Genomic DNA, 25827 nt, shown 5'->3' with positions numbered 1-25827 from the left:
CTTCGTCCTCTATCTCCACATAGCCGTCCTGGCCCACCTTGCCCAGGTGCAGCTTCTTGATGGCATTGAGCAGGGCCGCCTTGGGCACGGGCTGGGTGGTGTTTGGGCCTGGTCCGCATGTGCAGCATGTTCAGGATGTGCTTCTTGACAGCCTCCACCATGTCCGCCTGCGGGGAGGGAGCCGCCTTCTCCAGCCTGCCCAGGGAACAGGACGGGAGGTCGGTGACCAAGCCTTCCTCCTCAGTCCCTGGGGTGGGGGAAGCAATACAGCAGAGCCCCAGCAGCAATCCTCTCAGCAGAAGCACGCGCAGCATCCGGGCAGCAGCCTGTGTTGAGCCTCTGGCTTAAAAGTGCCTCGCTTTTTGGTGTACCTCCTCGCCCCACAAACAAGCACAAGTTTCTGTTTTTCCTTCCACTCCAGCTAAAGGCAGGTTTTCATGAAAAGTTTGCAGTGAAGTTTCTGCAAAGCAGACTCTCTCCCTCTCAGAAAGAAATAAGTGCTCCTCTCATATCATATCATTATTTTTTACTGCCCTCACACACAGTCTCATACTCTCTCACCCAACCCCTCCCGTCTTCCCTCCTTTCCCTGCTAACCCCTCGCTCCTTCCCTCCTAATCATTTACTTAGCACTTTGTTTCTAGTTCATGATGACTGTCACCTTGTCTGTCTGCTCGCCCTGTGCATGTGCTCACTAATTCCACTTCAGCAACAGAGTAATACAATTGTTCATGTTAGATCTCTGTACAAGGAACGCTTCTGCACTTGGAGTCGCATACTGCTATCAGTTTATTTTTATTCTTAGTTAAATTATGATGAAACCTCTCCCCTTTTACTCATACACATTGTCTATGTTTTTTTTTGCTTTGTCCTTTACGTCACTCTACATGTCTTTCTCCCCATTCTCTCTTTGGTTTCTCATTCCTCCACCTTCTCTCACCCTTTTAACGCATTTTTGCTTACACATTCCCCCTTACTATTTCTTCATCTCTCTCTGTTTCACTCAATCTCACTGACTCTTTCTTTACCCCCTCTTCTCCCTCTACCCCGTCCTATCCAATCCAATTAGTTTCTGTGCCCTTCCCTCTTAGTCTTCCACTCTTTAGCTTTCAAGAGGATGCTGAGAAGATAGACTCATCGAAAGGGATACAAATTCATCACAGAATATTACTCGGATTGAAATAAACCTTATTTTCGAGGTGTTAACTGTTCTTAAAAGCGAATTGGTCCTAATACGTTTGCAAAAATCATATGACAGTGCCACAAATACATACGCCGAGCCCTGAAGAAGTCTGTGTATGGACAAAATGCCTTGGCGGTTGCAAAACGTTAAAAAAAATAAAAATAAAGCATGAAACTTAATACGACCACGTAACATCGACTCTTCATTGGAATACATTTGCATCTTGCAAACTGTTAAATTTTTATTACTTGACCTTTAAAGTGTGCTGAGCTAACTTTGTTTGATGTGGGTTTGGGAAAGCCGGTTGGATGACGGCTAGCTCCCCAATTATTGGAGGTATAGGGGATTGTGCCTTAAGCCCTTCTAGCACCTTTTGTATTTGATAAACAGGGATGTTAGGACTTGTGTGGGTATCTATGCTTTGATTCCCAAAAACCTGTGTAATTTATTTTTGGAAGTAGTTTGTGCCTAGGGAGAACCACAGCATACATCTTGGAAGTAAATGCCTCTATTTCTCTTCTCAGCCCCATTCGAATAGACATTATCTCTTCCCCTTCTTCAAGAGTAGGGATGTCTCACCAGGTTAACCTCACCTGGTGTTGGGGTACAGGCTTTTGTTCCCTCTGTCCCCTCACCAAGTATCAGTGGGGGTCTTATCAAAGGCTACTTTAGTTCATATCCTTATGCGTTTTAGGTCAGGGAAAGCAGTTTAGTAACCAGAGTCCTTGCTGCCAAAATCTCATTTAAAAAACATTATAGTGCTTGTTCCTCTAGTGGTCTTCTCTCACCGTGACCTGTCCTTGCACCTTTCTAACCCTGATAACCACACTACACTTCTCTTCCCTCAGTAACTTACCTGCTACACCACAACGCTGTTGAGTTGCGGTGGATCTCATGCCTCCTCCAGGGGTGTCCACTACTCTTTGCACAAGGATCCAGAAGGCTCATCCAGGCCAGCGACATCCTCCGACTTGTCAACCGCACCGAATGGTGCCCTGCTTTGCTGCTCTTCAACGTCTCCTTCTTTGGTTTCCGTCTTCCTCTATCTCTCCGTTCTTCCTGTGTCACTGCCTTTTTCTCCTTCATCCTTTGTCTCTCCTCAAAGACACAATAGTCCTTTGGAAGTGTCACTGGGTCCCTAGGTCTAATCCTTATTCTGTTTTCTCTACAGGTGTTTCCGATGGTTCCTGAAGTTGGCGGTCCAGACTTGATGATAAACAAACAGTAAGTAGGAGGGGGGCCGGGAGGGTTTACTCACATAGGTTACATTCAGATGATTGGGATGTTGAAACCGTAAATTCTATGCTTTCAGAGCTGGAATATTATACTGTTTTTGAATTGGAAGACCTATAACTCAATTCTGCTAACTATGCTAATATGTTCTGTTATCACCATTATGGACATCATTTTCTACACAGAGCCAGTAGTCAACATATATCTTCTAATCATACACAGTGGGAACATTGCCTGAGTACCCCAAAAGGAAGTTCTAAAATGCATAAAGACAAATTCAGGATATGACACTTTAGACCCCAAGTCACATTACTTCAAATTAGTCCTTATTATACCGAAAAATATATGCTTACACAGACCAAGCTCATTTATACCACTTCGTTTGTCAGCCAGTTAGCCCTTAAAAGCTATGATTACTGGAAAAACACAATTGATTTGAAATTAATTTGGGGAACAAAATCTTGGCAAGTTCATGGAACGGAAACCATATTAATTAAAGAAATGTTGTCCCCAACAAACCCTCTGTTGCCTGCTTTGATATTAGCAAAGTCTAACAAATTATACCGAAAAACAACTCAACAGCATGGGGCAGAATGGTACATTTAGTTCCACACTTTCAGGTCTAACGGGTGGTTATAGTGGCTTGTAAACACTAATGGTTGCCATGTTCATTTTCTCAATTCCACACATGGGTTCATATCAAGCAGACCCGATCCCCGATATTCTCAATCACATCATTCTGGTATTGTTACCACCTATTCGGTGGGAAAATTGGGTCAACAAAGGTTGGAGCATTCCACACTGTCTGCAGTGAAACAACATCTTTCTCTCATGGATTTGCCAGATCTCCTTTGGGGTCCCATATCTCCACGTGTAATAGATTTTTTTTATGCTACATATAGTGAAATTTGGAAATTGTCCCAAATGGAAGCCACTGCACGTTTAAGACAAATTCACCAAGATAATGTAGATAAAATGCTTGCTGTTGTTGATAATAGTATTACGATGCTGTCTTCTTGTTTTTATAATTTAAATAACATTGTGCTGTCTGTTGTTGATATTATGCAAACTGATATGTCAACATTGCATCATGAGCAAAGTCAGCTTAGATTTGTTATGCAGCTGGATGTTTCAAATCCTTAAAAATGGCTGCGTACCATGGCACTATTTGAATTGCAGTAATTTGTTTTTGCCCTTTAATTTAACAAGCGAACAGCAACTCATGGCAATAAAAAAAAACAACCTGCACAATGCTGTGCTCAGAGAAGTTAGAACAACTTATTCATTATATCTGAAACACCTTCAGCTGTATGTTTAATACACTGTGTTATCTCTTTACCGATTTTGACATTTCAGTTCACAGCTTGCATGAAACATTTTCCTGTTGTTAGATATTAACCCTTCAGAGGCAGCTTCATTCATGAGTTATGGTCACTTCCCTTTTCCTATCGTTGTGAATGTAACAATAAGAAGGTTTTCCTTCCTGAAGAGAAATGCAACTCTTCTGTCGGACATTCACTCATTTGCAAACATGTTAAGATCCACGCCGCATGTAATCCTTCAGCACCAAATTTGGCCTGTTATTTAAAAGGAATACCTGTTCTTGCAATTCTTTCACCTATTATGGTCCTTTCAACTGATAGTTATTTAATGGTTAGTTACTAATACTGTTGTGTAATGTGAGCTGGAGTCCCCTCCATCTTGGCCATTTCCCAGCTCGTCTCTTGTTGCAACAACCTACTGTTCCCTCCTATGCTTGGGATTGTAGATAGCTCGTTGTGGCCTTCCATGCCAATTTTGAAGGCTGATTTCAACAAGCATATAAGAAGAGGGAGGCCCCTTACTCATCCAATACGGGACATGGGAAGTTATATATCAAGAAGTGAAAAATTTCCCAGTTGGTCAGAGACCACAGAACATCACAAACCTATAGATATAATTACGGTACACAATTACACATGAAAAAATCTATTTAAACTAATCATTATGTCAGTACATTCAAGCAAAATTAATGTATATATCATGGAATTTATAAGACACCACCAACAAGACTGTCACAAGTTATTGCAAGAAGATTTCATACATATTTATTTAGTACAATGTTATTAATAGACATTTTATGTGTAAACAATATAAACATAATACAATCACAAAAAGTTAAAACCAGTATAACAGTACTGTATAATGAGCTAAAAAGAAGCAGTTGTCGACACAGCATTTCGTTTTTTTTAAGTTAAAAACACATTCTTCAGGACAGTTTCTAAATTAATAAAAAACACATAATTACTCTCCATTACAATACAGTGACAGTCATTGTTTTTACAGATGTTATAGTGGCACAGTTAAATACAATATACAACATAGGCACATACCCCCTAGCGTTTGCAGTACATTTTCTGTTTAAGACCGACAATGATGTTGACTTACCAATCTATAAGAAGTTCTTTTTACAATGTTATTTCTTGTTTTTTCTGATCCCATCATTAGTATTATCTCGCACAAAGAGTACTAGTTAGGTTCTGCACATCCAACATAAGTAACCCATAGACCTTCTACACACCTAAACTAGGCAAAGAAAAGAAAATATGCTAGTTCCATACCTTTAGTTTAGCAACAATGGAGACATGTTGATTCTCCCAAACTAGTATGTTACACCACCATCGGCCCAATTGTAGATATATGGGTCCTGTTCGGCACTCTATGTATTCAAATTACCTAAATAAAAAGTGTATTTATATCATACTAATCCTGGTATTTCTTAATATGCAGTCTTTATCTATCACCCTCTGTTGAGTATTAACCTATTTACCTTCATTTTCGGCAAGGGGAACTGCACGAAAGATAAAGCGGAGCCACCGTTATTAAATTTGAATATTCGGCCATGAAGCTACAAGAGACAATGGGCATAAATCTTAGCTAGTAGACCTTTATCATTTTAGTTTAAACATTTCCCAATCCACTCACCTACGTTGTGCATAAGGGCAGTCGATATCTAAAAAAGCCCTCTGTCGCAGTCACAGTCCTGCTCACACAGATGGCAGCCCACGCTAGGGAATACCCTCCTAGATTTGTCTTTTCTCAGTTGGAACACTCTGGGGAGGAGATCAATTAAAAGTAGATAAAGATCTCTTTTTTGCGGTTTCATTTATCAAGAGATGTATTTCTATTAGTGTGTTTCTGATTCTAAACGAATTTCCAATATAAATTTGCAGACTTTCTCTAATTCTACTGTAGTCTAACAGTAAGTCTAGTGTGTTACGCATACCCCCGCATTTAATATTCGTACACACCCAGGAAGCTTGTCCCCCTATATTATATTAAAGGTTTAATTAGTCATGGCTTTTTTGTTTAAATGATATTATCGCCAATGCCATCACATATTTTCTGTCATTAAACGAGGAGAAGTTAAACTACCTCGAGAATGAAGGCGGCTTGGGGGTATTCTAAAATATCGCTGTATAATCTTACCCGGGTGAATTAATTCGGCCTCCCTGCTCCGTCTGTCTTCGTGATGGCGTCTGATGTCACACCTCGGTAGAATCGCGAAATGTGATTGGCTATCTAGCCCTCCTCTTAAATAGGAAACCGGAGTCTATTGGATGTGGCTACTCCTATCTCGTGACACCGTGTGGCTTGGATGCTAATTAGTGGTCAATGTTACCGCATGATGTTGCTGTTGTGTGGTTTTTTGGGACATAAAACGTTATTATCCTCTCCTCGTTCTATAGCATATATAACGGGATTGCCTAGTTAAAAAGTCTTATTCTAATGGCAAATTTTAAAGTCGGAGGGCGGCGTGTTATCATAAAAAATGTCCCACTTCCGAAATTAACCCAAAATTCGGTAGCACTCTCCAAACCACCGGGTGCATGCCTTAAGCCTCATATCTCTGGACTTAAGTATTACATTTAAAAACCCGAATCACAGCTATGTTGATTTTGGTGTGCAAAAACAAAATTCCTGCTCTCAGGACAATACCGTCTGCTTTTCATTTGGAATTCTATCCATAGGTTAGTTTATGGTACTATCCTGATACTGTGAGTAATTCATTAAAAGATAGTTGCCTGTATAGTCAAAAGTTATATAATCATAAACATCCAATGTGGCGTTAGTATCACTGTGTGACGGTAATGCGATATTTCCTTGTGTCAGAGCAATATCGTCTGCTACTCATTAGGGGGGTTCTACCCCGGCGTTAGTATCTGGCACTATACTACAGATATAGATCATTAAATGAGGGAGCAAAAAAGTGCCTATACAACCACAGGGTAAAAAGGTCCAATGTGGTGTTAGTATCACTGCGCGATGATAATACCTCATTGATCCCAGGGGACTGCTGCTTAAACTATACGTTCCCAGTCCTCTTTGCTGTTCATCCCTATTCTCACACTATTCAGATGTGACATGTAGTATTGCTCACGTTTCTTTCTTTTACTATTGATGTCGCCACCTCTCATATTCATTTCTACTACCTCCAGTCCACACCATTTCAAATCATTAATAGTGTGGACGGCTTCTTTCCAATGTTCAGTTAGAGGGGCACCCTGTTTGCACGTCCTGATTGCAGATCTGTGTTCGTTCAATCTAAGGCGTATCTCCCTACTTGTTTCCCTGACAGATGCATGGTTACATGGGCATTGTATCAAATTAATAAAATTCTTGGTCCTACAGTTAATGAAGCGTTTAATTTTTATAGTTGCATTGTTATAACAGATACTATTACCTCTAATAATGGAATCACAGTTAATGCATCCTTTGCAAGGAAAAGTGCCTGTTGGTAAAGGTGCATTGTTAATGCTCAATTGTGGATTTTTCCTAGTTTCTCTGTATGTGTGTACCAAACTGTTTCTTATAGTGTGATTCCTTCTATAAGAAAACATAGGTTTTGGGTAATCTCTCCTGTTTCTTATTAGTTATTAGATGACAATTTCTGTTTATTATATTCTTAACTTTGTTGCTAATGGTGCTATAATTTGTCACAAAGATTAAGGGTTGTTGATCTGTTTTGTCTTTCTCTTTCTCTTTATTGTTAAACAGATTATCTCTGTTAAAATACCTTGCTCGCTTATATGCATGGCGAACTAGACATTTAGGATAGCCTCTATCTAATAGTTTATGTTTAAGTATATCAGCGTGCTAGTCAAAGTCTCTTATAGTTGTACAGTTCCTTTTTAACCTTAAAAATTTCCCAAAAGGAATGTTGTCCTTTTGGCAAGGGGGATGATTGCTGTTAAAGTGGAGCATAGTGTTCCTATCCGTTGGTTTGGTGTATAATTCAACGCTCAGCACTCGATCTGTATGTTTTATAACTATATCTAAAAAAGCACATCTTGCTGTGTCTCTCTGGGAGGTGAATTTTAAATTAACGTCTCCTAGGTTGAACCAATCAATAAAATCTGTAAGGCTTTCTGATGTCCCTGTCCATATGAAAAACACGTTGTCAATGAACCTTGACCACGTAGAAATATTCTCATAAAGGGTGCCATGCTATTAAATATATGCATTTCCTCAAATTGGGCTACATATAAACAAGCCAGGCTCGGCGCACAGGTGGCCCCCATGCTGGTGCCCTTCACTTTTTTGTAAAATTGATTATCAAATAGAAATAGATTATTTTAAAGCACCAAGGTTACACACTCTACAATAAAAATGTGCTGGGCGCTTAAATCTCTGTCTTCTAAGCTAAAAAGAGATTCATTCATTTCAATGGTTCTATTTTGAGGAATATTAGTATATAAGGCTTCTATATCTAAACTCACAAGAAATTGTGTATCTGGGTTAAAATCAAGGCCTTCTATTTTGTGAATAATGGCCGTCGTGTCCTTAATATATGCCTTTTGTTGAGTAACTAATGTGTGGAAAAGTAAATTTTGCCATGTTGTATGTGCCTACGTGTTTCCCATGTTATGCCATATGTGCATGATCGATATGCATATATTCCCCCTCTGATCGATTAAAGACGCAATTACAGTTGTGTCCATCTCTAGTATGCCAGTTTCCAGTTCTCGTGAAAGCAACGAATATCAGGCCTATGTAAACCTACGTTGCCACATTTTACAGTGTGCACGTTAATTCATTGAATTGTCCCCGTTTCTAGGCCTCAAAAAGGGCCCGGACTCAGATTCAGCTCCTGTTTCCTGAACCCTCTCCGAGGAGCGATACAGCCCCCACCTGTATCCCTGACCCTTCACTTACTTCATGCCTCGCACTGCCCGGCTCGGCCTGGCTCTGCCTCCCAGTCTGCCAAGAGTATGTTATGTTTCTAGTTATCAGTCCAGCCCTCCTTCTCTGCATTCCTAAGCTACTGAATCGCATCAATAGTTTCCGTCATGGTCTAGCCTTTATGTCTCCATGTAAGAGAAATACTGTATTAATATTCATAGAATATTCCTCACACACGCGCTACATATAGAATAATGCATGCACCAGTCTTAAAGTCTATTAGCCTTTGCCCTGATAACTTTTGGATTCTATCAACATGTACTCTAAACACTAGATACCAGATAGGCCTTGGGTACATGTCGCTCTGACACTCCAGACTTTAGTCTCCTCTTCTGGCGCAGAAGTCATAGCCCCCAGTTCTCCCAGGTAACACGTCATTGTCAGTTTGCGCGCACCACTAGGTTAGAGGTCCCAGCTGCTCAGGTAGCCCCCTCCATGTTTCCGCCCCGTTTATGACATATTCTGTTACGTTTGCATCACATGTCTATGCATACGCCCTGTACACGCCTTCTTGTTACATCATTTTGCCCTTATCTCTCGCGACTGTTACAAACCACGCCTACTGCTACGCCTACTGTATTGAATGAAATGTATCTTGTTTAACTATAAATACTAATGCACTGTTATTAAAAGTTAGCTTTTTGCCTTATTCCTGCCCCCGGCAGCTGCCATCCCATTCCCATGCAGGCTGTCCTGTTCCTGTCCTTTATGTCTGATTAAAGCCTGTAAACTCCAGCTACCTCGAATCTTGACTCTTATTTATTGAGCTATCTGTTTATATGAGTATCCTGAAAAATAGAACCGGTAATTAATTATTTATTTACCACATAATGGCGCCCGAATAGGGACTTGCCCTTTCCCCACGCGCCGGAGAAGCCACGCAGGCCCCCTGATCCTCTGCAGCCGTGACGGAACCATACCGTGCACGTGCAGATATTTCTGCTTCAAGTATCCCTCAGGCCCACGGAGGAGACGGAGGTTGCGGTCCAGCGTCCAGACGAGGCGGTGGAGGAACGCGGCGAGTCCCGACCAGAGCCCAAGCCGAGAGTCCAAGGTCCAAGGTATCCGGAGGCCCACCTGTAACTGAAGTCCGAAGTTCGTCCGTCCGTCGTCGTAGCAGTCCAGTCCAGTCCGAGGCCTTCCGTTCTTGCTGCCCGGTGAGTACCGTTGCTGGGGTAGTATCTAGACAGGGTCAATTAATTTGTCTCTGGTCCGTGGGTTTGGGTACGCAAATCCAACACGAAGTGTTCACTTAGGTGGACGCGGGTCCTGACGTGTCTCTTTATGGGACCGGTAAGTTTCGTACTGTTTTAGCAGTGCATCTAGTCATTCTAGTAAGTTTCTGTTCCAGTAAGTTCTGTTCTCGAGAAATTCATGTGTTCTGTTTTTCAGTATTCCAGGTAATATTCTGTCCGAACTGTTGTTTTAAATGTTATTCCATGTGTTTTCAATGTCGTGGTATGAGTGATTTGTTTCAGTTATTATTATTGTGTTTATCGTGTATTGTATTGTGTCTAGATTCCAGTCCAAGTCATGCCTCTGTTCTCGAAATTACGTCAGTTAAAAACTAGAAAAGGTCTGCTCGAGGAAGCAGTTCCTGTCCCGCCTAGGGACAGTCCAGGTCATTTTATGTATCATAAGCATGGCATAAGTGCCATATTATATCTAGACTTATGGGTGGAGTACACCAAGGAATTAGAAGAGAAATATAGATGGCCCGTATCAGGTACGTGGGATGCCGAGTGCATCATGCGAGTAGAAGAAGCGTTATGGAAAAAGAAATCCAGACAGTCCCAGAAAGATGCCATCGAGTTATGGCGCAAAGAATCTCATAAAAGAACCGAAAAAGAAATCAGAAAGTCAGAATTAAGTAGAGAATCCTCAGAAAGAGCCCAAGAAAGGGAATTAATCGAAATAGGTGAACGAGTTAAAGCCGAACAGTCAGACAGACAGAGAAATGCCCTTATTAAGGGTATGTATCCTCTTCTTGCCGAGGGCTTGCCGAAAGCAACCCCGGAAGCACCATGTAATTTTCCGCCGCCATTAGTTCCGATTAAGCTACGTCACAAACCGACCGCAGCTGATATTTTTCTCTCGTCCTATTTGGACGACACAGTCCCAGAATATGCAAATCCTGCTCCGCCAGCTCCTGTAAATAATGTAATTCCTGTTCCTCCAGCCACCGGGGCACCTGTTACAGTACCTGTCACGGTACCCCCGGTCCAGCCCACAGTACAAGTACCCGCTACATCAGTCACTCTGCCAGCCCGTACAGTACCCGTCGACGATTCTAGTTTAGGAGCCGCGGGGGGAGGTCCTCCTCGTACCCCGCCCCAACACAAACGTGTGACACTACTTGAGTTACATGAACGTGCGTTACAGCGTACGCCCAAACAGCAGTCCGTTGCAGATATCAAGCGAGCTCTTACCGAATGCCGTTATGATCCAGTCCCAGGCGATAATAATATGGTTATATATTCATTGCGTGTAAGACGGGTGACCGAGTATTTGGACACCCTACCAAATATGAAAGAAGATCTAGACAGAATATATCGTTTCATCCGCACAGGAACAGATCCAGAAAGTATTGGCGAAGCCATGTCTCAAAGGAAAGCCGAGACTCAGCTCATGCTTTTAAAGTTTCTAATTAATTGTTTAATAAGGGAACAAGATTATCCGACTAAAGATCCGACCGAAATGAAAGTCGTGACAAGGTGGAGTGATAATATAGCCGAGGGAAGGCACAGGACACTAAGTTGTATAGAGAGTATGTACAAGAAAATTCGTAAGGAAATAATAAGGTTACACGAGAAACGCAAAGCAGCACAAGTAAGCGAGAAAGAAAACGATTCTGATACTGAAAAGGTAGACGACGAGAATCCCACCAGAATAGCGTATGTAGGTAGAACTAGACTTCCCGACCGACATTCACGTCTAGAACACAGGAACGTTTTTCCTCTTCCAGCACCAGAACAAGGTTCTCTAGAACAAGTATTTCAAGCTACCGATCACATTCTGAAAGCACGAATCGGTTATAGTGAACTTAGTACTATGCATGAACAAGAACTAGCCCGATCAGCAGTCCGATGGACTACTGATTCTACCACTTTTCCAGACGAAATAGTGGCACAAATGTTTCTGAAACTGCCCCCAGCCGAGCAGCGACTGGTGGGTATGTATATGATCCAGCACCTCATTACATTGTATGAGGGACAACATTCTGATCCAGGTCCGTTACATGATGTCCTGAACGAGTTACTCCAGTATAAATGGAGAGGTTTAGGTACCGATTTAATTAGTGTTATTCTAGAACAGCGCCACAAATATAGAACGTTTCTGAATCCGCATTTTGTTCACGTCTCACCTCCAGAAAGTAAATCATTTTACATGGATAGACAGCATCCGTTACGAGAAGTACACCCAGTTAGGACAGCGGGTGGTGAAATGCAACGAGTATTTGTTTACACCCCTATCACAAAGATGGAACTCTTAGAGATGAAGAAATTAATTCCCTGTCACGACAAAGACCCAGCAGGGTTCCATCGAGAGTTAAAAGACATGCTCCGTATGGGAGAATACACGTATCCAGATATCATTAAAATGCTAAAGGTCCTGTTGCCCGCAGGGGTATATGAAAAACTCAAGGAAAAAGAATGGGAGGTGGGAGAGAAAAAGATTGATTGGACAGCTCTAGAAGCTGAAGATAAAATACGAGTACCAGGTACCGGTCTTGGGGACAAATGTAAAGAATTGCCCGAGTTATTGATACAAGTTTTGCCAAGGTTACTAGCCACGAAAAAGGAAGATTGGGATGCAATCTCAGCTTGTAAACAGAGTGATTTTTATTCTAGATTTGAAAAATGTTTTATTATTAACAGTGGTCTGAAGACGAGTAGCGAGTCATACCCTCATCTTTTTGTTACTAAATTAGTCGAGAATTCAAGTCCACAAGTTAAAAATCGAGTATTGAAAGTCGAAAGTACCTGGCAAGCTAATACCCCGTCACAAATGCTCCAGATGCTCCAGTATCACCAGAACAGAATCAGGGAAGAGCAAGAACACGAAAGGAGACGTATGAAAGACACGAAAATGAAAGTATTAGTTGCACAATCTGTTCCACAAGACAGTCAGAAGAGGGGTCCGAATCAAGCCAGTCATCCTGCAGCTCCCGTTAAAGGGACTTGCAATTATTGTAAACAGCCAGGTCATTTTATAAACGAGTGTGCAGTTCTGAAACACAACATAGCCACTGGTAAGACTAAAGAAAGACCACGTCCGCCTAGACAAGAACAAGTTTCACAGACTTCTCAGTCACCACAGAATGCACAACAGACAGTTCCAGCACCGCAGCCTATCGCTGCAACACAGCATGTTACACAGCAGATGTACCAGTATGCCCAGACAGAGTATCCAGAGTATCAACAGTACTCATGAAACAGCCTAGAGTGGGAGGTAGGCTTGCCTCTCATCGAGATACCTGTAGATCAAGAGGGTCCCTATGTACACAGTCAAGTATTAGGGAAAGACAGAAAGTTTCTGATTGATACAGGGGCAAGTAGGACTACTATCAGTCATGACGAGGTTCCAGGGGCTCCGCTCTCAGGCTCTAAAAATGTTTCCCTTGGATTTTCAGGAAAGCCTATTGTGAACGAGATTTCAAAACCAGTTACTCTAGAAGTTGGTCCATTGTCCCGAACTACTGATTTATTACTCACAAAATCATGTCCCGAAAATTTGTTAGGCATTAAAACACTGAAAGAATTAGGTGCAGTAATTTGCTGTTCCCCAGAAGGAGTCCGATTGTTCCTCAGAGACTTTAAAGGTCATTATGTATTACGTGATTTTGATCCAAGACTATCGAATGTACCGCAGCATTTATGGGCGCAAGGTCCAACTGATGTAGGTTTTATGCAAATCACACCCCATCGTGTGACTCTTAGGCAAGGTATAGTTTTGCCACGAATCAGACAGTACAGATTGCCACCTGAGGCTGTAGCAGCCTTATCCAAAATTATTGACGAGCTCATTGCTCAAGGAGTGGTTGTAGAAACTGACTCCAATGTATGTAATTCTCCTATCATTCCAGTCATGAAGCGTACTGATCCAAATGCACCTCCAGTATATCGATTAGTGATTGACCTTCGAGAACTTAATACATGTATTATACCCCAGTATCCAGTAGTCCCAGATATTTCATCCCTATTAACAGCCATTGATTCTGAAGCTACATTTTTCACTGTTATCGACCTCAAGAACGCATTTTTCAGTGTCCCGATTCATCCAGACAGCCAGTACCTTTTCGGTTTTTGTTTAAATGGAAGGAGCTATAAATTCACACGAGCTCCTCAAGGTTTCACAGAAAGTCCTAGTATTTATAGTCAAGCACTTAAAAGACAACTAGACAATATTCACATGCCAACTGACACTGCCCTGCTCCAGTATGTCGATGATCTACTGATCACAGCCCGTTCTGAACGTGATTGCGAGCGAGCGTCACTCACAGTCCTGTATTTTCTAGCCGAGATGGGGCACAAGGTGTCCCCTTCCAAATTACAATTCTGTGTCCAGCAAGTGATCTACTTAGGCCACTTACTGTCCAAGTGGTTTAGCCAGTTGACACCAGACCGTATCCAGTTAATAGCGAGTCTTCCACAGCCCAAGACACAGAAGGAGGTACGAGCTTTTATTGGCCTCACTTCTTATTGCAGACAATGGATTCCTCAGTATGCATTTCTAGCCAAGCCACTGATACAGTTAACAACACAGGAGGCAGCCGTATCGACTGTCCTCCCTTGGACCCAGGAACATACACTTGTTTTCAATGAATTAAAGAAAGCCTTATGCCAAGCACCTGTTCTAGCTACACCGAACTACAGTAAGCCTTTTACACTTTTTGTCACAGAACGTGATGGTACTGCATTATCTGTTCTCACACAAGATCAAGCAGGACAGTACAAGCCTTGTGCTTATTTTTCGAGCACATTAGATCCAGTAGCCCAGGCTCTGCCTGCGTGCCTCAAGTCAGTTGCAGCCACAGCTCTAGCTATCAGACAAAGTGATTCCATAGTATTAGGACACTCTCTGACAGTACAAGTTCCACACTCTGTGGAAGTTCTTTTAAACCGAACACAGACTCAGCACTTGACAATTGCACGTTTAACAGGTTATGAACTGACACTGTTCCAGCCACACATAGAAATCAGACGCTGCAACATTCTAAATCCTGCTACACTGTTACCGTCAGTTACTTCAAATCCTGCCACACATGACTGTGTGGAAGTCATTAACACTATGACCAAGCCAAGACAAGACCTGACAGACATTGCATTACCTAATCCCGACCTGACACTTTATGTGGATGGTTCATGTATGAGAACTAGTACAGGAGAACTAGTAGCCGCGTATGCAGTGACTACTGAAACCGAAGTTATAGAAACACACCGTATTGACACCCTGTCTGCCCAAGCAGCAGAGCTTGTCGCTCTGACCCAAGCCTGCATACGTGCCAAGAACCTGAAAGTAAATATATACACAGATTCACGTTATGCATTCGGAGTTGTACACGACTTCGGAGTACTCTGGCAAGAGAGAGGTTTCATGACTTCTCATGGAACCAAGATTCAGCATGGTCTCCTCATTCAAGCTCTGTTAGATGCAATACATTTGCCGACAGCTATCGCTATCATGAAGTGCAAAGCACATACGAAAGTTACTGACATTATTTCCCAAGGTAACGATCTAGCAGATCGAACAGCCAAGCTTACAGCTCAGACACCAGACATTCCAATTAACATGACACAGACACTCACTCCAGAACAGACTACTTGTATGACAGTTAAGGACCCTACACAAGATGTCTTAGATATACAGTTGCACGCTACTCCCGAAGAAATAAAGAAATGGTCCGAACTAGGAGGGGTCCAGACAGATCAGGGATGGGTGACGAAGGGAAAAGCCACATGGTTTCTCCCCGACTCTATGGTTCAAGTCATTATCAATACCGCACATAGTCCAGCACATCTAGGAGAAAAAGCCATGTTAGACAGTATTCAGAACCTTTGGTTCAACAAGCACTTACGAGCTGCAGCCAAGCAGAAAGTCCGTACTTGTATGATATGTTGCCAGTTCAATCCAGGTAAAAGTGTCCCGGTGGAACAAGGTGGATTCCAACCTCCTGACCACCCTTTTGAAGTCCTCCAGATGGATTATATTCAGATGGAGCGATGTCGAGGTTTCAAGTATGTCCTCGTAGTTGTATGCGCTTTGTCCAGGTGGACAGAAGCATATCCAGTTCCAGATTACACCGCCGCGACCACTGCCAGGCAGTTGGTTCGTGAGTTCTTTCCCCGTTATGGACTCCCTAGGGTCGTGTATTCTGATAACGGCCAGCCATTCTCATCCGAGTTAATGAAACATGTTTCCCTTCTGTTAGGGTACCAGTGGAAGTTCCATTGTGTGCGCCATCCTGAAGCAGCCGGTCTCGTAGAGAGACATAATCAGACCCTGAAAATCCGTATTGCTAAGACATGTAAAGAGAAAGGTGTAGACTGGCTAGTTGCCCTGCCAGTTGCTTTATTCTTCATGAGGATGGTTGCACATTCCAGATCAGGTCTGTCCCCTTATGAGGTCGTATTCGGCCGCCCCCCAAATATGTGGGGTACACCTAGACCCCGCAGTATTACAGATGTTTCCAGTAATATGCTGACAGATTACCTAGCTTCCTTGATGTCTGCCCTACACTCTTGTCGTTCACAGGTTGCCGCCGCATTTCCAGACAACACCGAGGTGAAACCGCATGAAGTCATTCCAGGCAGCCTCGTGTTGGTCAGGAACTTTGATCGTTCAAGTCCGCTGGAGCCCCGTTGGAAGGAGCCACGACTTGTCCTTCTGACCACCCGCACGGCCGTGAAGTTGGAAGGCCGCAAGGGGTGGGTCCATCTGTCCCACGTCAAGAAGTTCCATGGAGTTCGTGAAAAAACATTTTCAAAGGACATTTCTAAAGACTGCCTGAAACCAGACTCTGAACTTGATTCGGAACTGAAAGTTCCTCTGTTAGAGAAAACTCCGCAACAGGAGTATAAAGCAAAGTTGAGGTCTAGTAAAATAAGTCAGCCAGTTTAATTGTCTAAGTCCCTCTCGGGTGAAACGGTTAGACAGGTTTCTGACATGTATGAGATAGACCCCCATAGTGAGAGAGTTAGTCAAAACTCTATCAGATGTATCATTTTTCTAAGTTTTATATTGTTTCTAAGTCTTATGGTTACCTGCACAAGTTATGCATTACATTTATGTTTTCCAAGTTCACATGTAAATAAGTTTTCTAATGCTACAGTAGAGCACACATTTAGTGATCTGCCTCCTCACGAGTTATCCTATCGTCTTGCTATGAGAAATAATACATTTATCAGAATGTTACACTATTCACACCAGACCAGCAATGCCACTAATTGTTGGGTGTGTGGTCGACTCCCCCCTTTCCAGACACCGAAGGGAGTCCTGCCACTCTTTCCTTATCCGTTTTCACATAATGGTTCGTGTGGAGCATGGTCCACGTTAACGTCATCTTCCAATGATATGTCCCTTCTGAATAGAACATGTTTTCCAGACAAGCAAGGTCTCCCCCATAGAACAGGGTTAGATCTAGAAAATGAAGTATATGATTTAGGTAATTATTCTTCGAATTTTATGGTCCTGAATGTTCAGTCTGATACTACTCCAGATTTACCTGCTATTTCAGTACTACCAGTCAAAGGCGAATTATGTGTCAGAAAGAATGGTTCCGCACATGTAGGACATAGTGATTGTACTACTATTGTCAAGTATAGTGACAGTGGGAAATCTATTTTCAAAGCTTCACGTCATTCTTATTTTGTTTGTGGTCAGACCGCATATGTTCGTCTCCCCCTCGATTGGGATGGAACATGTTACATTGCCTTCCTACTGCCACCAGTTTTTCTAGCCCCATCTGATTATCACAGAAACACACATCTAGTACACGTCAGACCGAGAAGGGAGATCGAGTCCCCAATTGTCGATCAAACTGAAACTACTCTAGAACAATATCAAGACTTTAATAAAGGTTTCTTCTTCTTTATAGGCCCTGTCCAGAATAGTAAGTTAATACGTAGGTTAACCAGAACCCTTGAAGCAGTAGTGAATGAGACTACTTCTGCTCTAGGTAACTTAACTGAAGAGCAATCTGCTATGAGATTTGTCGTGCTCCAAAATCGTCTCGTTCTTGACGTCATACTGGCCGATAGAGTAGGAGCATGTAGAGTCATCGGATCTAGTTGTTGCATTTTCATTCCTAATAACGCGCCGTCTGTTTATTCAGCTATAACCAGACTTCATAAAATTGCCCATCAGTTACACCAGAATCCAGGCACCTGGACATGGTCCGGTTGGCTCTGGAGTATCATATCTGCTTGGGGATGGAAAGTATTGTCATTTCTAGGTATTGCAGTAATGATTATATTCAGTTGCTGCCTCTGTATACAATGTGGCCCTGCGATTTGCGGCATGTGCGCTACCTCTTGTATTCCTAGTCCTAAATCCCGTTCCAAGACAATTCGAGACGAGCAAATGATGCTATATGAAATGATAGATGGTATCAAGAATATTGATGTTTCCTGATGGAAACGTAGGGCACAAGGAGGGAATGTGGAAAAGTAAATTTTGCCATGTTGTATGTGCCTACGTGTTTCCCATGTTATGCCATATGTGCATGATCGATATGCATATATTCCCCCTCTGATCGATTAAAGACGCAATTACAGTTGTGTCCATCTCTAGTATGCCAGTTTCCAGTTCTCGTGAAAGCAACGAATATCAGGCCTATGTAAACCTACGTTGCCACATTTTACAGTGTGCACGTTAATTCATTGAATTGTCCCCGTTTCTAGGCCTCAAAAAGGGCCCGGACTCAGATTCAGCTCCTGTTTCCTGAACCCTCTCCGAGGAGCGATACAGCCCCCACCTGTATCCCTGACCCTTCACTTACTTCATGCCTCGCAGTGCCCGGCTCGGCCTGGCTCTGCCTCCCAGTCTGCCAAGAGTATGTTATGTTTCTAGTTATCAGTCCAGCCCTCCTTCTCTGCATTCCTAAGCTACTGAATCGCATCAATAGTTTCCGTCATGGTCTAGCCTTTATGTCTCCATGTAAGAGAAATACTGTATTAATATTCATAGAATATACCTCACACACGCGCTACATATAGAATAATGCATGCACCAGTCTTAAAGTCTATTAGCCTTTGCCCTGATAACTTTTGGATTCTATCAACATGTACTCTAAACACTAGATACTAGATAGGCCTTGGGTACATGTCACTCTGACACTCCAGACTTTAGTCTCCTCTTCTGGCGCAGAAGTCATAGCCCCCAGTTCTCCCCGGTAACACGTCATTGTCAGTTTGCGCGCACCACTAGGTTAGAGGTCCCAGCTGCTCAGGTAGCCCCCTCCATGTTTCCGCCCCGTTTATGACATATTCTGTTACGTTTGCATCACATGTCTATGTATACGCCCTGTACACGCCTTCTTGTTACATCATTTTGCCCTTATCTCTCGCGACTGTTACAAACCACGCCTACTGCTACGCCTACTGTATTGAATGAAATGTATCTTGTTTAACTATAAATACTAATGCACTGTTATTAAAAGTTAGCTTTTTTGCCTTATTCCTGCCCCCGGCAGCTGCCATCCCATTCCCATGCAGGCTGTCCTGTTCCTGTCCTTTATGTCTGATTAAAGCCTGTAAACTCCAGCTACCTCGAATCTTGACTCTTATTTATTGAGCTATCTGTTTATATGAGTATCCTGAAAAATAGAACCGGTAATTAATTATTTATTTACCACAAATGGCTGCAAGAAAATATCTGCGTATTTGCTCAGCGGTTCAGTTAATGATCCTATGCTTGATACAATCGGTCTCATGGGGGGATTATCCACGTTTTCATGTACTTTTGGGAGACCGTAAAGTGCCGGCACAGTCGAGTTTTTATTGAGCAAAAAAGCAAGTTCCTCCTCGCAGATAATATTGTCATCTTTAGCTTGATGCAACAGTCTTTTAATATTCTCCATTAGTAATGTCCATTCATTTCTGCTAGAAAGTTGGTAGTGATCTTTATTATCTAACAAGGAATGCATTCTTCTATTATAGTCCTCAGTATCCATCAGGACTATACTACCGCCTTTATTGGCGGGTATTATTGTTAATTGCTCACAATTTTCTAAATTTCTCAAAGCTGATCTTTCATCACTATTTAGGTTGTTATTAATCCAACTTTTTTGATTTAAAATGTCATCAACACTTCTATCTACACTCCTCTCAAAGGCATCAATATCCTTTTTCACCATATTGATCTGTGGTGTCCAAGAGGATTTCAGCTTAAGGCCAGACTTATTTGTACTAGATTGTTTGTCTTTACCTTCAACGAGGGCATTGAGCCTTATTTTTCGAAAAGAACTTTGTAGGTCCCTTTCTATTGTGTATCTATCTATGGGGGAACAGAATGCAAAGCCTAAACCCTTTTCTAATAGTTATGTCTCTATTTGCGACAACTCTCGTTTAGAGAGATTGATTATGGGTGCTTTGTTTATTGCTCCCAATTCTTTTGGCTCCGTGTCCGCGGGCGTTGAAGGAATTGAGGCTGATAGTTGTAGTTACCTCGCCCTCTACCTCTCCCTCTCAGTTGGCCAAAATTCAAATGGCGCTGATCCAAAAAAGACAAGCCGTCTCTGTTGGCATTAGTTGGTATGTCTCTTTCTTTTGTGTTTCTGGCATCATTCTGTGGTTCACATTCTGAGTCTGAACTAGTGTAAGATGAATCAAAGAACCTCACTTTCTTTTTTGGAAAATTTCTAGGTGGTTGTTGCCATTGTCTACGTGGTTGAAAGCTTTCTCTAGGTCTATCATAATAGTCTTTTTGTAGATACTGATACACATACTCCGGATTATAGTTGACTATATCTTTTCTCAATTTATTGTTTTTTTATATTTAGTAAGTAATCTTTAGAGCCGGAAATATCTTTTTGGATCTCATCTAGTTTCTGCTTCGCATCTTCTAAAACTGTACTATCTGTTAATTTTTGTTCAAGATCTTCTATATCCTTACGTTCTACAATTAAGACTTCATATGCTGTTTCTAAGATGAGCAGCATCCAATCGCGGTTGCAGCGATTGGCCACCAGGGTCCAACTCTCTATAAATTTCTGGTTCTGTATGAAAATGCCAGGCTCAATATTTACTTGTAGGCCTTTTGGGTTTTTACCCTTTTTACAATACTCCACTAAAAAATCAGCATGTAATTCTGCCCTGATCACTTTCTTTTTCAGATTCCAGAGAGTGTGCCATTGTTCCTCATCTGTTTTGTCTAATCTGACTGTGGTTACATTTTTCGAGGGACCATTTATTATTCTATTAAACTGATCCCCCGAATAGCTGAGAGTTTTAATTCCTTCCATTTCAGCTATGTCTTCTCAGTGAGACAGTAGAGGCTGTTTACCCAGAAACAGTGCCTCCCCAGCTAACAAGCTGTAAATCAAGAGTATAAGAAGAGGGTGGCCCCTTACTTATCCTTTACGGGACAATGGGAGTTAGATATCAAGAAGTGAAAAACTTCCCAGTTGGTCAGAGACCACAGATCATCACACACCTATAGATATAATTACAGGTACACAAATACACATGAACAAATCAATTTAAACTAATCATTATGTCAGTACATTCTTTTTTTAAATTTATTTTTTATTTTTTAAACCTTTATTGTGAAACAGTAGCATACAACCAATCTGTCCGGCCTCAAAATCAGTTTGTTGCACGTAGGGCAACCATAAGGCAGTTAAGCAGTCCCCAAATACAAAAAAACACACATATGTCAAATATCACTCACGTTGAGCGCGACCACCGAGGACAGGATTAAGTAAGGTTCATTTTAAGAAAGAAAATAAGAAGGATCATATGCCATGCAATCCACCAAAGGCACAGAGTGAGCAACGCACACAGCAGGATGTCAACAAAGCGGAGAATCATAATCGGAGAGGCGGCACAAAAATACGCTGATCAGGATAAAGAAGCATATATTCACATTTCGTACCAGTCACCACCCACCCCATAAATGTGGAACTACCCAAATAATGTGAGCGGTAACACAGAAAACAAAAAAACGATAAGCAGCGCTACACCTAGCCTCCATACTGACCCAAAATAAGAAAGGAGAAAAGAAGAAGGACTAAGAAAGGAAGAGAAAAGAAAGAAGGGCCCATAGAAACTAAGAAGGACACAACAAAAAACCCTCTCCCCCAACCCCCCACCCTGCACGCATGTAGAGGCTACGGCCTACCCCCCCTAACAGTGTGCCTGTCGCCCAGTAAACGAGTACCCAAAATATAGATACAGTAAAGAGAAGAAAAGAAGAAAAGATTATATAAAACTGGAGAAGGGCCAGCCATATTGGCTCCCGGTCTCCCCGTCCACGTAGTTATGCTCCACCCCAAGAGCAACAAGCAACAACAGTAATCAATCAATACGATAAGAAATGGAGAGAATTATCACATATTGCGCAACTAGGTGTGTCACGAGAATACGCCAACCCGCATCCCCGCCAGCCAAACAGACGTCAACCTTTAAAGAGAACCACTTAGCCTTGGCCTGTTCTCGTAAGTCCCCCGAGGCATGCCCGCCAAGTAAATCCCGTCTCGGACGAAACAGGAGAGCAAAATGTCCACGCAGGAGCGAAGAGCAGCACGCAAATACAAAATGGACGTCGCTGACCACCGACAGAGTCATCTTCATTTACATCCATCACCCCCAGTTCCGTCCCGTGATATGTATTCCCAAGCAAGGATAGAAGAGCGAGGAAAGAAGAATCAGTCACAGGAGCCAACAGTTGCTGAAACAATGTCCGGGCCATTAGTGTCGACACAATAGATGAGGCCACCGTCCTCCGCTGGGAAAGGAACCCTTCAGTAAAGTAGAGGCATACGGACATCTGTCCACAGGTACCAACACAGTCCGAGATCATCCGTTCCCCTCCGCACCCATGGGCTACCACAGTACCCCCCTCAAAGACAGTTAGGGGCAAAGCCTCGCGGACCTGGGAGCCATCCGATCGCAATCGCCCAAGTGAGAGTGCAATATTGTCAAGCTTTCTTCCCAACGCTCGGGAGCCGTCTTCCCAAGCGGACTGTAAGGCACCAAGAGCAGCAAGAATGTCACCGCAAGACGGCGTAGACTGTATGTCCCATACCACAGCGCTACTCAGTAACTCGCACTCTCCATCGTGCAGCACTTTGGTAGACAGGATATTGTACTTCATCTCGTTCAGGCAGCTATCAGGCGTTTCCACCTCGTGGGGAGAAAGAAGGTAGGGCAGGGACGAGTCCGGCTCGGACAGCCCACAATCCGAACCACGGGGGGCTTCAAAGCACACATCCAAGGAGCGGCGTCTGGAAATGGCCATCCTTTCTCCGATTCGGCGCCAGCGGGAAATTCGGGAGCGGCCCGCTAAAACCGGGCAGAGTAGAAGACAGAGCCGACACAGCTCACCTTCAGCGCTCCGCAGGTAAACAGTATTTCCACTGCGCCCTCACCTCGAGGATGGACTCCGGCCGCGTCGTGTGACAATCAGAACTCCGGCAAAAAAATTCTTCGGTAGCCACTGCGTCTCGGAGGACCGACTCCGCCCAGGCCCATCTGGCCGCTGTTGATAAGTCAGCACCCGGCCATGTTTCGCGGCCGAGGTACCGGTTCCAGGGTCGTTAAGGCCGCCAATTTACTTCGTGGATCTCTCCGGCTAGAAGGCTGGCAGAGACATCGGGATCGCGCGAGCTATGTCTGCGCACATTCACCGTCCCCCCGCTGCAGCACAATCACAGGATCGTGACCAGGATATCCGTGCGGGGCTCGGAGGCTTGCGGAGCCGGGAGCCTAAGCTTCCATTCCGATCACCATCTTGGCTCCTCCCCTATGTCAGTACATTCAAGCAAAATTAATGTATATATCATGGAATTTATAAGACACCACCAACAAGACTGTCACAAGTTATTGCAAAAAGATTTCATACATATTTATTTAGTACAATGTTATTAATAGACATTTTATGTGTAAACAATATAAACATAATAAAATCACAAAAAGTTAAAACCAGTATCACAGTACTGTATAATGAGCTAAAAAGAAGCAGTTGTTGACTCAGCGTTTTTTTTTTTTAAAGTTAAAAACACCTTCTTCAGGACAGTTTCTAAATTAATAAAAACACATAATTACTCTCCATTACAATACAGTGACAGTCATTGTTTTACAGATGTTATAGTGGCACAGTTAAATACAAAATACAACATTGGCGCATACCCCCTAGCGTTTGCACTACATTTTCTGTTTAAGACCGACAATGATGTTGACGTAACAATTTATAAGAAGTTCTTTTTACAATGTTATTTCATGTTTTTTCTGATCCCATCATTAGTATTATCTCGCACAAAGAGTACTGGTTAGGTTCTGCACATCCAACATAAGTAACCCATAGACCTTCTACACACCTAAACTAGGCAAAGAAAAGAAAATATGCTAGTTCCATACCTTTAGTTTAGCAACAATGGAGACAAGTTAAGTCTCCCAAACTAGTATGTTACACCACCATCGGCCCAATTGTAGATATATGGGTCCTGTTCGGCACTCTATGTATTAAAATTACCTAAATAAAAAGTGTATTTATATCATACTAATCTTGGTATTTCCTCATATGCTGTCTTTATCTTTCACCCTCTGTTGAGTATTAACCTATTCACCTTTATTTTTGGCAAGGGGAACTGCATGAAAGATACAGCGAGGCCACCGTTAATAAATTCGAATATTCAGCCTTGAAGCTACAAGAGACAATGGATATAACTCTTAGCTAGTAGACCTTTATCATGTTGTCCTTGCTTTTAGTTTAACCATCTTACAATCCACTCATCTACGTTGTGCATAAGGGCAGCCGATATCTAAAAAAGTCCTCTGTCGCAGTCACAGTCCTGCTCACACAGATGGCAGCCCACGCTAGGGAATAACCTCCTAGATTTGTCTTTTCTCAGTTAGAACACTCTCGGGAGGAGATCAATTAAAAGTAGATAAAGATTTCTTTTTGGCAGTTTAATTTATCAAGAGATATATTTCTGTTAGTGTGTTTCTGAGTCTAAACTATTTTTCAATATAAATTTGCTGACTTTATCTAATTCTACTGTAGTCTAACAGTAAGTCTAGTGTGTTACGCATACCTCTGCATTTATTACTCGTGCACACCCAGGAAGCTTGTCCCCCTATATTATATTAAAGGTTTAATTACTCATGGCTTTTGTGTTTAAATTATATCATCGCCAATGCCATCACGTATTTTCTGTCATTAAACGAGGAGAAGTTAAACTACCTCGAGAATGAAGGCGGCTTGGGGGTATTCTAAAATATCGCTGTATAATCTTACCCGGGTAAATTAATTCGGCCTCCCTGCTCCGTCTGTTTTCGTGATGGCGTCTGACGTCACACCTCGGTAGTTTGAATCGTGAAATGTGATTGGCTATCTAGCCCTTCTCTTAAATAGGAAACCGGAGTCTATTGGATGTGGCTACTCCTATCTCGTGACACCGTGTGGCTTGGATGCTAATTAGTGGTCAATGTTACCGCTTGATGTTGCTGTTGTGTGTTTTTTTGGGATCCTCTCCTCGTTCTATAGCATATATAACGGGAAAGCCTAGTTAAAAAGTAATATTCTAATGGCAAATGTTAAAGTCAGAGGGCGAATTGTTATCATAAAAAAGTTCCCACTTCGGAAATTAACCCAAAATTGGGTAGCACTCTCCAAACCACCGGGTGCATGTCGTAAGCCTTATATCTCTGGACTTAAGTATTACATTTAAAAACCCGGATCACGGCTATGTTGATTTTGGTGTGCAAAACAAAATTCCTGCTCTCAGGACAATATCGTCTGCTTTTCATTTGGAATTCTATCCATACGTTAGTTTATGGTACTATCCTGAAACTGTGAGTAATTCATTAAAAGATAGTTGCCTGATTAGTCTAAGTTATATAATCATAAACGTCCAATGTGGCGTTAGTATCACTGTGTGATGGTGATGCGATATTTCCTTGTGTCAGAGCAATATCGTCTGCTGCTCATTAAGGGGGTTCTACCCCGGAGTTAGTATCTGGCACTAT

The sequence above is a fragment of the Lissotriton helveticus genome, chromosome 8 (assembly GCF_964261635.1).
Source record: "Lissotriton helveticus chromosome 8, aLisHel1.1, whole genome shotgun sequence".
NCBI classification, from domain to species: domain Eukaryota; kingdom Metazoa; phylum Chordata; class Amphibia; order Caudata; family Salamandridae; genus Lissotriton; species Lissotriton helveticus.
Note: the sequence above shows the minus strand (reverse complement) of the source record.